Source organism: Bubalus bubalis, chromosome 7 (assembly GCF_019923935.1).
Source record: "Bubalus bubalis isolate 160015118507 breed Murrah chromosome 7, NDDB_SH_1, whole genome shotgun sequence".
NCBI lineage: Eukaryota > Metazoa > Chordata > Mammalia > Artiodactyla > Bovidae > Bubalus > Bubalus bubalis.
The window spans coordinates 64,986,411-65,000,414 of NC_059163.1; the positions used below are offsets into that span (position 1 = coordinate 64,986,411).

At 37.7% G+C, this 14,004-nt stretch overlaps 1 long non-coding RNA gene across 1 annotated transcript in view; it reads left to right on the top strand.

Annotated features, from left to right (window-relative positions):
* Positions 1–9,324: 9,324 nt before the first annotated feature.
* The window catches only part of LOC123334443, a 96,906-nt gene continuing 92,226 nt past the window's right edge, over positions 9,325–14,004 (top strand). The window contains exons 1-2 of the long non-coding RNA XR_006552297.1: positions 9,325–9,511; positions 9,705–9,771. This is a non-coding gene — a long non-coding RNA (uncharacterized LOC123334443). The remainder of the gene's footprint in view (positions 9,512–9,704; positions 9,772–14,004) is intronic.

The following is a 14,004-nucleotide window of genomic DNA, read 5'->3' on the forward strand; positions in this document are numbered from 1 at the left end:
ATAATACTCCTCTGAAAGAGCTGAGCATTTCAGAGATAGGACTTAAACTAAATTTCTCTAATGTTATCTAATTAGTGTCCTTGATGTTTGGGGTAGAGTGAGTGAAAATTGAACATTTATTCCTCTGAAATTAGTGAATCATCCACTCTTAGCCTTCCCAGCAAACTCAAATCAGTGTAAGGAAATCAGCAGCTAGATAAATTTGTGCATGGTATCTCATTTTAAAGAGTGTAGGAGATAATTTTCCTTTAAACAGAGATAAAATTTTGTTTACTGAATAAAGTAAAAGAAAAAGAAAAGAAAGAAGCAAAACTAAGATATTTAGTTACTGTTACATGAGAAAGTCCAGAACATAAAGTAATTGTTTGGCCTCTCTTTCAAACTATCATATATGTTCATTCCACAATCGTATTCTTCAAATTTGAATTTTATTTTTTTAACCTTTTCCTCAGAAACATGCAGAAGTTTCTTAAATTCCCTAACAAAAACAATGTGAACATATCAACAAAATAGTATTTTATATAAGCTTAAAAATATAATTTTATGTTATCTGTTTAAAGTATTTCCATAATTAAGTCATAAAAATCAGTTTGCAATTGACCCCACACATCATATTGATTCCTGCTTCTGAGACCTCTGGCAGCTATCTCTATACTTATCACCTTTTGCTTCACCACATAATATCTTTTCAAAGTACTTGTTTAAGAAGCTTACCAGCAACCTTTCCTGAAAAATCATACCCAATTCTAAATATAATCATTTTAGATTGCCACTTGCTCTTTCTTTTGACATCAACATGTCAGTTGCCCTCATAGCTCACTTGGTAAATCAACTGCCTGCAATGCAGGAGACCCAGATTCAATCCCTGTGTCGGGAAGATCCCCGACAAGGAAATGGCAACCCACTCCAGTATTCTTGCCTGGAGAATTCCACAGAGGAGCCTGGCAGGCTACAGTCCATGGATCGCAAGAGTCAGACATGACTTAGTGACTAAACCACCAAACCATTAAAGATGGAAAAATAACCATGAAGAGGAAGAAAATAATATATTTACATCCTAAACTATAAAAATCATTTATATGCTCTTGGGACATTTAAGTTGAGACTCACAAAAAAGAACCAATATTTATTGACTGCCTATTATTAATATTTATCAGATACTGCTAGAATTCTAGGGTAATATTTTTATTTGTAGTTAAAGAATATGTTTCCATATTATATAACATGAAATAGAACTATTTGTCCAAACAAAAATCCAAGACAAGAAAAACAAAAAATTATTTGTACCCATATATTTCTATCCTAATTCCTTCCTCCTACAGGTAACAGATTTAGTTACTTCAACTGATTCTTCCATTAGACTACTGATCTCTATAGTCCTAATTAACAAACCCATGTTTTAAAATGTTTTTACATATAGGTATTATCTACTGACATTCTTTTCTAGTTGGTAATGTAATGCACATTCTCTAGAAAAAATATCCTTAGTCTACCACCCCATCAGAGTTCAAACTGCCAACATCCACTGGATCATCAAAAAAAGCAACAGAGATCCAAAAAAACCCATCTATTTCTGCTTTATTGATTATGCCAAAGCCTTTGACTGTGTGGATCACAATGAACTGTGAGAAATTCTGAAAGAGATAGGAATACCAGACCACCTGACCTGCCTCTTGAAAAACCTATATGAAGGTCAGGAAGCAACAGTTACAACTGGGCATGGAACAACAGATTCTTTCCAGATAGGAAAAGGAGTACGTCAAGGCTGTATATTGTCACCCTGCTTATTTAACTTATATGCAGAGTACATCATGAGAAACTCTGGGCTGGAGGAAGCACAAGCTGGAATCAAGATTGCCGGGAGAAATATCAATAACCTCAGATATGCAGATGACCCCACCCTTATGGCAGAAAGCTAAGAAGAACTAAAGAGCCTCTTGATGAAAGCAAAAGAGGAGAGTGAAAAAGTTGGCTTTAAAGCTCAACATTCAGAAAACGAAGATCATAGCATCTGGTCCCATCGCTTCATGGCAAATAGATGGGAAAACATTGGAAACAGTGTCAGACTTTATTTTTTTGGGCTCCAAAATCACTGCAGATGGTGATTGCAGCCATGAAATTAAAAGACGCTTGCTCCTTGAAAGGAAAGTTATGACCAACCTAGACAGCATATTGAAAAGCAGAGACATTACTTTGTCGACAAAGGTCCATCTAGTCATGTATGGATGTGAGAGTTGAACTATAAAGAAAGCTGAGTGCCAAAGAATTGATGTTTTTGAACTGTGGTGTTGGAAAAGACTCTTGAGAGTCCCTTGGACTGCAAAGAGATCCAAACTGTCCATCCTAAAGGAAATCAGTCCTGGGTGTTCATTGGAAGGTCTGATATTAAAGCTGAAACTCCAATACTTTGGCCACCTGATGCAAAGAGCTGACTCATTTGAAAAGACCCTATGCTGGGAAAGATTGAGGGTAGGAGGAGAACGGGATGACAGAGGATGAGATGGCTTGATGGCATCATCGACTCAATAGACATGAGTTTGGGTGGGCTCTGGAAGTTGATGATGGACAGGGAGGCCTGGAGAGCTGCAGTTTATGGGGTCACAAAGAGTCAGACATGACTGAGCGACTGAACTGAACTGAACAATCCCACCTCCACACAAGTGACCTTTTAAAATATCTTAGCAATCTTGTGGTCAACATAATTTTAGTCCATGCAAGTAGTCTATGATCCCTAAAATCAAATGATTTTTCAAAGTTCAATAATATTGAAAACCTTATAAGCATTCCAGGGAAGTTCCGTTTTTTCCCACCTCATTAAATATTCTATGATGACAGGGACTTTATGGACTCAAAGCAAATAGTAACATCATTGATATTCAATGAAAGTAAAAGTGCCATAAATTCAAAATTCTGTTTTCTGCTGTTTAATTTAGAGTATGAATTAGAGACATGCTATTATTTGAAGATCAACTGAATACCATGTAGCATACCTTTAACTCCAAGAAGCCTAAGATCTTATGGATTAAACTACTCAGTTTTCAGGATCCATGTATTTGGAGCAGTATATTGTAACCTTGACCTTGAAGAATCACTTTCATTTTCTGTGTTGCAGACTTAATCAATGGCAGCTACAAGATACAGCTGCATTAAAACAGGGGTTTTATTTCCTTTACCCTTGCACTTAAAAATATTGTGTATGAGTATTTCCTCTAAAGTCCTACTAGGCAATTAATTTGAACTCATTGCTGGGATTATTTTAGAGTAAACAGTAAAACATTATCTAATCATATATTTTAAAAAATTCTTGACTGCTAAGATCTTCAGAAATTATACATATCCATTGACATTCATGGAGCCAAGGCTGCATGATGCTAGAGCAGTGGCTGTGTGGTGCTGCAGCGGCTGTAAGGAGATACCCCATGCCCAAGGGCAGAGAAGCCCCAGCAAAATGGTAGGAGGGGCAAAATCTCATTTAGAATCAAACCCCATACCCATCAGAGATGCTCAGAAGGCTCAAACATATGTTGTGCACACCAGGACTCAGAGATCACACAGACACTGAGACAGAATTGTGTGTGAATGTCTCCTGAGAAGGTACAGGTCAGCAGTGGTCTGCTGTGGGCCAGGGGCTCTAGGTGCAGTAAAGCTGGGTATTGCATAAACCTCTTGGAGGAGATCACCATTAACCCACCATAGACCCAAGAGAACTTACACAGGACTGGGGGAACAGACTTTGGGAGGGCACAAACAAAACTTCAGCACACTGGGATCCATGAGAAAGGAGCAGTGACCCCCAAGAGACTGATCCAGACTTGCCTGTGAGTGTCCAGGAGTCTCTGGTGGAGGCATGGGTCAGCCATGGCCTGCTGCAGGGTCCGGGGCACTGAGTGTAGCAGTGCCTGCATGGGACCATTTGAAGAAGGTCAACATTATCTTCATTACCTTTACCATAGTTTGGCCTCAGTTAAATTAACAGGGAAGGAACACAGCCTCCCCCTTTCACATAAAATTGGATTAAATGTATATTGCGCATGGCTCAGGACATCAGAACAAACACAGTTTCCCCCTCAGTCAGTTTCTCCCATCAGGAAACTTCCTTAAGCCTCTTATCCTTCTCCATCAGAGGGCAAACAGTCTGAAAACCAAATCCAAGTTTTCGACTCTTGTGACCCCACTGACTGCAGCACACCAGTCCTCCCAGTCCATCATCAGCTCCTGGAGTTTACTCAAACTCATGTCCATTGAGTCGGTGATGCCATCCAACCATCTCATCCTCTGTCATCCCCTTCTCCTCCCGCCTTCAATCTTTCCTAGCATCAGGGTCTTTTCAAATGAATCAGTTCTTCACATCAGTTGGCCAAAGTATTGGAGTTTCAGCTTCAGCATCAGTCCTTCTAATGAACACCCAGGATTGATCTCCTTTAGCATGGACTGGTTAGATCTCCTTGCAGTCCAAGGGACTCTCAAGAGTCTTCTCGAACACCACAGTTCAAAAGCATTAATTCTTTGGTGCTCAGCTTTCTTTATAGTCCAACTCTCACATCCATACATGACTACTGGAAAAACCATAGCCTTGACTAGATCAACCTTGGTTGGCAAAGTAAGGTCTCTGCTTTTTAATATGCTGTCTAGGTTGGTCATAGCTTTTCTTCCAAGGAGCAAGTGTCTTTTATTTCATGGCTGGAGTCATCATCTGCAGTAATTTTGGAGAACCCCAAAATAATATCTGTCACTGTTTCCACTGTTTACCCATCTATTTGCCATGAAGTGATGGAACCAGATGCCATAATCTTAGTTTTCTGAATGTTGAGCTTTAAGCTAATTTTTTCACTTTCCTCTTTCAGTTTCATCAAGAGGCTCTTTAGTTCTTCTTCGCTTTCTGCCATAAGGGTGATGTCATCTGCATATCTAAAGTTATTGCTATTTCTCCCAACAATCTTGATTCCAGCTTGTGCTTCATCTAGTCCAGAATTTCTCATGATGTACACTGCATATAAGTTAAATAAGGAGGGTGACAATATATAGTTTGGACATACTTCTTTCCCAATTTGGATCCTGTCTGTTGATCAATGTCCAGTTCTCACTGTTGCTTCTTGGCCTGCATACAGATTTCTCAGGAGGCAGATGAGTTGGTCTGGTATTCCCATCTCTTTAAGAATTTTCCACAGTTTGTTGTGGTCCACACAGTCAAAGGCTTTGGTGTGGTCAATAAAGCAGAAGTAGATGCTTTTCTGGAACTCTCTTGCTTTGATGATCCAAAGAATGTTGGCAATTTGATCTCTGGTTCCTTGGCCTTAGGTAAATCCAGCTTGAACATCTGGAAGTTCATAGTACGCATACTGTTGAAGCCTGGCTTGGAGAATTTTGAGCATTTCCTTGGTAGCATGTGAGATGAATGCAAATGTGCGGTAGTTTGAGCATTCTTTGCCATTGCTTTTATTTGGGATTGGAATGCAAACTGACCTTTTCCCGTCCTGTGGCCACTGCTGAGTTTTCCAAATTTGCTGGCATATTGACTGCAGCACTTTCACAGCATCATCCTTTAAGATTTGAAATAGCTCAACTAGAATTCCATCACATCTACTAGCTTTGTTCATAGTGATGCTTCTTAAGGCCCATTTGACTTCACATTCCAGGATGTCTGGCTCTAGGTGAGTCATCACACCATCATGATTATCTGGGTCATAAATATATTTTTTGTATAGCTCTTCTGTGTATTGTTTCCACCTCTTTTTAATATATTCTGCTTCTGTTAGGTCCATACCATTTCTGTCCTTTATTGTGCCCATCTTTGTATGAGAAATTCTCTTGGTATCTCTAATTTTCTTGAAGAGATCTCTCATCTTTCCCATTCTATTTTTTCCTCTATTGTTCTGCATTGAGGAATGCTTTCTTATTTCTCCTTACTATTCTATGGAACTCTGCTCAAATGTGTATATCTTTCTTTTTCTCCTTTGTTTTTCACTTCTCTTCTTTTCACAGCTATTTGTAAGGCTTCCCCAGAAAGCCATTTTGTTTTTTCCATGGGAATGGTCTTGATCCCTGTCTCCTATACAATGTAGTGAACCTCCGTCCATAGTTCATCAGGCACTCTATCTATCAGATCTAGTCACTTAAATCTATTTCTCACTTCCACTGTATAATCATCAGGGATTTGATTTAGGTCATACATGAATTGTCTGGTGGTTTTCCCTACTTTCTTCAATTTAAATATGAATTTGAGAATAAGGAGTTCGTAATCTGAGCCACAGTCAGCTTCTGGTCTTTTTTTTGCTGACTGTATAGAGCTTCTCCATCTTTTTCTGTGAAGAATATAATCAATCTGATTTCAGTATTGACTGTCTGGTGATGTCCATGTGTAGAGTCTTCTCTTGTGTTTTTGGAAGAGGGTGTCTGCTATGACCAGTGAGTTCTCTTTGCAAAACTGTTTAGCCTTTGCCCTGCTTCATTTTCTATTCCAAGCCCATATTTGCCTGTACTCCAGGTATTTCTTGACTTCCTACTTTTGCATACTAGTCCTCTATAATGAGAAGGACATCTTTTTTGGTGTTAGTTCTAGAAGGTCTTGTAGGCCTTCATAGAACCATTCAACTTCAGCTTCTTCATCATTATTGCTTGGGGAGTAGACTGGATTAAGGTTTAGCATGATAAAAATGTCTGTACTTAGAGATTGCTACTAAAAGTATTTATTTGGTTTTGTTACCAGAGCAGGGTATCAGAAAACTAAAAATAATATATCCATTGCAGTGTAACAAAGTATTCCAACATTTAGCAGCTTAAAAGAAACCCCTAGATTTATCATCCAACAGCTTCTTTGGGTTAATAATGACCTAGCCAAGTGGTCTGACTCTTGGTTTTTCATAAAGTTCAAGTCAAAGACTTCAAAGTATCAGCCAGAGATTCAGTGCTTGACTAAGACTAAGGATCTATTTCCAAGAGAGTTGGTTCCCATGGGCTTTCCTCACCACGTGGCCCTCTCCAGCAGGTTGTCTCACAGCCCTCAGTGCAGGCAGATAACTTTCCCCAGAGTGAATTGAGAGAGGAAAAGAGAGACACAGATACACAGAGAGATGGAGTGAGGATATAAAACATGGACTGATTTTATGGGATATTTTTATTTTTCATGCTATAAGTATCACACATCACTTCCATTCATATTCCATGATCCAGATCTAAGATAGTTCAGTTCAGTCGCTCTGTTGTGTCTGACTCTTTGTGACCCATGAATCGCAGTATGCCAGGCTTCCCTGTCTACCACCAACTCCCAGAGTCTACCCAAACCCATGTTCACTGTGTCAGTGATGCCATCCAACCATCTCATCCTCTGTCATCCCCTTCTCCTGCCCTCAATCTTTCCCAGCATCAGGGTCTTTTCAAATGAATCAGCTCTCTGCATCAGGTGGCCAAAGTATTGGTTTCAGCTTCAACATCAGTCCCTCCAATGAACACCCGGGACTGATCTCCTTTAGGATGGACTGGTTGGATCTCCTTGCAGTCCAAGGGACTCTCAAGACTCTTCTCCAACACCACAGTTCCAAAAAATCAATTCTTCAGTGCTCAGCTTTCTTCACAGTCCAACTCTCACATCCATACATGACTACTAGAAAAACCATAGCCTTGACTAGACAGACCTTTGTTGGCAAAGTAATATCTCTGCTTTTTAATATGCTGTCTAGGTTGGTCATAACTTTCCTTCCAAGGAGCAAGCATCTTTAAACTTCATGGCTTCAATGACCATCTGCAGTGATTTTGGAGCCCAGAAAAATAAAGTCCGCCACTGTTTCCACTGTTTTCCCATCTATTTGCCATGAAGTGATGGGACCGGATGCCATGATATTAGTTTTCTGAATGTTGATGGTTCAAAAATCAGTAAAAGAGGCTGAAAATTTAAATTGTAACTCCAGATAAAAAAAGTTTATTTCTTACAACTAAAATTTCTCTTCCTACTTGTCCATGTACTTTGATACACTTATTCATAATTTATGCTCATTTAATGTAAAATTCCTACATTAGTTCAAGTTCCATGAAGGTGAAACTAGCATTTCTCTTATAATTTATGACACAAATAACTGTTCAGAAAATATAAATAAAGGGCAAAAAGATTCAACTGAATTAGAAATATGAATACATAGTTAAATGTTGGTTAGAATACATAATAAATATTGGGATTTCCAGTTATTGCTTCCAAATTTTGCATGATAGATAGCACACATGTGTGTATATATTTAAAAATATACATTTGCATTATTATGTATTATATATGAGTATGCATATATTGTATATTATGCATGTGTGTGTGATTGTATAAGACATTAGTCTGAAAGCAGCTTTTTCATTTAACTCTAAGCACAGATATATACATGATACATATTGTCTATGATGTTTGATATTTACTCACCCATCCAGTAGGTGCTTCACATGCTTTATCTAACTTCATTCCCAAAAGAACCTTATAGTATAAATAACCCCATGGAGAAACTGAAGCACAAGGAGTTTTTTGAAACTTGTCATATATCATGCTTTTAAATAGTAGAGCAGAGATTCAAGCTTTCATTGTCTCATTCCTAAATCTAAGTGCTGAACCATTCTGCTAACCTATCTTACTTTAGCAGAGGTTCTACCTAGCTAAACACTTACTGTGATCCAGACACAGAGTAAATATGTTGTTGATATATATTATTTAATTATCACAATTTTATAATACATAATGGTATCCCCATTTTTCAGACTCTGTAAATGTGACTAATAAATTTTGAATATATCCCTGAAAATTACAGAGTAGCAAGCGAAAAAGCAAGTATTTAAATTCATATCTTTATGACTCAGAACCAGGCTTCCAACTGCAACACTTTACTGCAATAATGAAGATATCTCTATTTGTAATATTTTTGCTAAATAGAACAACTAGTTAAATACCCAGTGTTTAATTTATCACATTGTTGGGTTCAAAATATTGATTTTAAGGAAATAAACCAAAGAAATTGTTGTGTATTCTTTTGTATTTTTGTATGCCTAGAAATTTCCCTTTTAGTTGTTGATTTATTTAATTCACTAAGACTTGACTTAAATAAGTAAGCTTTCTTACTTTTAGAATCCAATAAGATCAGATCAGATCACTTGCTCAGTCGTGTCTGACTCTTTGTGACCCCATGAATCACAGCACACCAGGCCTCCCTGTCCATCACCAACTTCCGGAGTTCACTGAGATTCACATCCATCGAGTCAGTGATGCCATCCAGCCATCTCATCCTCTGTCATCCCCTTCTCCTCTTGCCCCAAATTCCTCCCAGCATCAGAGTCTTTTTCAATGAGTCAACTCTTCGTATGAGGTGGCCAAAGTACTGGAGTTTCAGCTTTAGCATCATTCCTTCCAAAGAAATCCCAGGGCTGATCTCCTTCAGAATGGACTGGTTGGATAAGGATTTGCTAAATACTGAGACGCAGTACTTCACAAATTTGTTGCCTTCAAAATATTGATATTTAATGGATAATACTTTCCCTGGTACAGGAGGTAAGTAATATGAGGCATACAGATAAAAGTAGAGTGATTGTAAAGGCTAAAGAATCAACTTTTTTTTCAGTAATTATTACCTGAGAATTTTGTCAAGAAACAATATAATTGTCTTTGGCAAGAATTAATGTTGTGAGGTTAATATGTAAATTCAGAATTAAAATATGCTGAGATATTTTCTTATTCTTTTAAGTCATAGCATTTTTTGGCTGCTCAGTCGAATTCCTTTTCACTGTGGTACAGGATGCACCCTTAATAAGGTAAGTAATTATTTATTCTACACAGGAAGTGATGTGATGATGGATGCACAGCATTGGAGTACACATCTTGATGAATTTCAATTAGGGCAATTTTAAGGAATTCATGAATTAAGCTTGAATGATGTAGACTTTGGAATCAAAGAGATTGGACTTGTATCTTTTTTGAGGTGGAGCTTAAAACAGCAGCAGATTTTTATTTTTCTCAAAATCTGTAATTTTGTTGTTGTTGCTCTAAAGAGATAGCTCATCTCTGCTCTGTGAAGAATCACTGAGAGACTTACATGGGTGCAGAGTCTACTTTCAAGTGGCTCCTGTACATGGTTGGGAATTTGGTGCTGTTGTTGGCTGGGAGCCCAGCCTGGGCTTTGCTCCACAGGACTGGAATTTCCTTACACCATGTTCTGGGAGCAAGCAGAGACAGAAATGCAAGTCACCAGCCTTTTAAGGACCAGGCCTGGAAGCCTGTTGACTATCATTTGCATCATATTCTATTGGTCATGCAGCCATGGAATCTATCTAGATTCAAGGGAAAGGGATATGGGTCCCACCATCACCATCTCTATTCCTCTGCCTCCAACTCCAGCCATTTCATGTGCCCAGATTCCTACCATAAAACAAATGATTATCAATGGACTTGTATCTTGACTTGCCATTTATTAGCTTTGTCCCCAGGATAAGTTACTGAACATCTCAACTTCACTCTCTGTGTATATAAAATTATCATTCCTGCATATTTAGAATTGATCAAAATATTATTAATATCAGGCACTTGATAAAATTTGCTTCCTTTCTTTTTTAATCCTTCAAAATCATTACTTCAGATATCTGAAATATTATATCCTCAACTTCCACATTCATCTTTTCAAAACTGAGAAATCATCAATCCCATGCAGAGACTTTAGTTTTAGTCCTAATAACATCTTAGCCTCACAGGAGATATTTTGGAAGTATTGACTCCACATCAAAAAAAGGAGCCAGTCATCTTTTATATTCTTCAGGGATTGAGAAGAAGAAATCATTCCATATAAAATGTCAAGCTGAACATTTCCATTACAATTTTCAAAAAGCCCGTGCAAACTGGGACCAAGAATTGAGTCAGAATTTAGATCTGTAAAAGTAACTTTCTCTTTTCTACTTGCAAGTTTAGAATTACAAAACATCTCACTCCAAAGATGTTGCTTTCAGCATCTGGAGATATTTTATTTCATCAAAATTCCTTCTTCCCATATTTTCAACTTTTTTTTGTTGTTGTTGCTGCTTACTTTGTGTTAAAGATAAAGTGAAAGTGAAAGTCGCTCAGCTGTGCCTGACTCTTTGCGACACCATGGACTATACAGTCCATGGAATTCTCCAGGCCAGAATACTGGAGTGGTCAGCCTTTCCCTTCTCCAGGGGATCTTCCCAATCCAGATCTCCTGCATTGTATGCATATTCTTTACCAACTGAGCCACAGGGAAGCCTGTGTTAGGTAAAAAATATATCCAAATTGCTCTCATTTGAAAATAAACATAACTCTCTTAACCTCATCTTTTCTTCTTAATCCTACTGTGTCTTTCCCATTGCCTTCCTGTTATCGTTTAATGAGCAAGTGGTCTACTTTCTCAATTTTGTTTCCATGTCCTTTTGCCTTTTCACTCCATGAAATCTACTTCTGGCCTGATATTTACAGATGCCTTCTAATTGTGAAATTCAAAAGCTAATTTATTTTTTATATCTCAATCTGTTTCACACTCTCACTTACTTTCAGTCCTACCCTGACTTTTGCGCAAGAGGTTTTTTTTCCTCTTTTCCTGCCTTTCTAACTCCTCTTTGCACATCATATTATGTTTCTCTGACTTCTGCTCGCAATGATTTTCTTTGTACAACCTCATCAGTTCCCTAGACATCGAATTATCCCCAGTATACTGATGGTTAACAATACTGTTGTTCCCAAACCCAGAACACCCTTTTGAGCTCTAAATTTATATACCTGATTTTCTACTGGATGATTCAACCTGCATGTGAAATGGACATCTCAGGTTCAAGATGATAAAAATTGAATTCATTCTTTCCTCAGATTTGCAGTTTTTCTCCATTTTAAAACTGTTTAAATCACTGAGATAGCTTCCAAAGACAAAAACCAGTATTTGATATATTCCATATCCCCATCCACCTTATTCATCCCTTTAGTCATCAAAGCATGTATATTGGCTGCCCAGTTTATACTTTCTACTGTGCTGGTTGCTTGGGATATAATGATAAGCTAGATAAATAGTAACTTCTCTCATAGCCCTTAGGAGCTAGTTAGAAGAAGGTAGACAATGGATAAGTAACAAAATAATTTTAGATGATGGAAAGTAGCAAAAATATTAAGCATAGTGGGTAAAAGGTACATCATTTATGTCTCTGAAAAAAAGTTAACATTTTTAAAGTGTATCTCCCCAATATGGTGATATTAGGAGGTGGAGCCTTTGAGCAGTAATCAAGATTAGATGAATTTATAAGAGTGGAGCCCACACAAGTACAGTTAGTGTTTTTATGAGTCATGAGAGATTTCCCTTCCTGTGTCTGCTCTCAGCCATGTTAGGATCCAGCAAGAAGTTGGCAGTCTACAACCCAGAAGAGGATTCTAATCAGAACCCAGCCAGGATGGTACCCTGATCTCAGTCTTGCAGCTTCCTGAACTATGAGAAATACATTTCTGTTGTTTATAAGCCACCCAGCCTGTGGTACTTTGTTATAGCAGCCTGAGCTGATGAAGATAGCTGTCAACTCAAGATCTCTCCTCAGTTCATGAAGGATGCTGGACTTCAGCCATTGAGTCTAAGTTCCAGACGGCAGAAAACAAAGCAGAGAAAAGACAGAAGAGGTGCATACCATAGGAGTTAAAACCTTTCAACAACGTTCCTGAAGACACCAAAAATCTTGTTCCTTTAATTCTAATTGGCTACATCATGCTGAAAGGAATGCTATCCTTTTGGCATTTCCATTGCTACTTCAAATGAAGTCGTGTTATTAAGGAAAGCATGACGGGAGGAGCAGGGCAGGCAGATGTCTCTGCCACCTAAAAGACATTGGTTAGCCTTAGTTGGGTTGAGGGGAGCTCTCTGAAGGAGTAGAATCTCCGCATATATTTTTAATCATCATATACTACTAGTTTCATCCTTTCAACAAACCATTTTGAACTAGCCTCTATTCCCTTCCCCCCTGCCCTCTATTAGTAAAAGTCCTCACTGCTTCACCCCTCTCTTACAGCATCTTCTCCCAGCTAGTCTCCTGTCTCAAGTCTGATCAACACTGAATCAGCTCCTCATGATGCTGTCCAAAAGCATGTTGAGATACAAATCTGATTCTTGAACTTCCTTGATGAAAATATTTTAAGGATTTCCATTGATTCAAGGCATTATCTACATAAATCTTTCAGGAAAATCTCCATGATCACCCAATGTTTTACTTTTTTCTCCTTCTTCCCCTAAATTCTAACCTCTAGGCATGAATAATAGCTTTAAAAATGTGAGTGTTTCTCATCCCCCCCAACAACTATTTGAAAACCATTGACTTTCAAGTATAGCCTTCTTTTATCTATTTCTAGAAAATAGATACACACTTATTCTTTATAATTCACTCAGTTGTAACTTATTTGTTTAAGCTCTTCCTGAATACCATACTTTCACACCATGTCCCTAATTTTAAACATAAAAAACATTGCTGAAGCTCTAATACTTATTATTAATTTTTATTGCTCCAACTACTGATCTGCCATCATAAACTACAAGCTATCTGATAGTAAGGATTATGGCTTTTATTTCTGAATCCAATTACCTCTTCCTGAGCACATTTTGAATACTTAGTAAGGTTTTCCTGAGTGAATTAAATTCATTAGCCTACCAGGCTGAAAATCTTAGTTATTTTCTGCTCTTAACCAATTCTTAGTGATGGCATCACTTTCTATTTATGCTATTTCTACAGCTCCTTTTCATCTATCCTATTTATTACTTCAACTATCTATTTCTATGTTCAGCACATATTTGAATCATTACAAGATCATAAATTGATTTCCTTTCCTTTATTTTCTCACCATCTTGATTGTTTTTATTTGCCATTGACACATCACATATATTACCATAATACTGGCACCAAGTTTAAATAATCCCCAATTACTCAGTTAAGTTCATTTATCATAGCATGACACTTACAAGTTTTAAAGAATTAGTTTTGTATTCTCTTAGGCTCATATTTTATCTTCACCTCTGC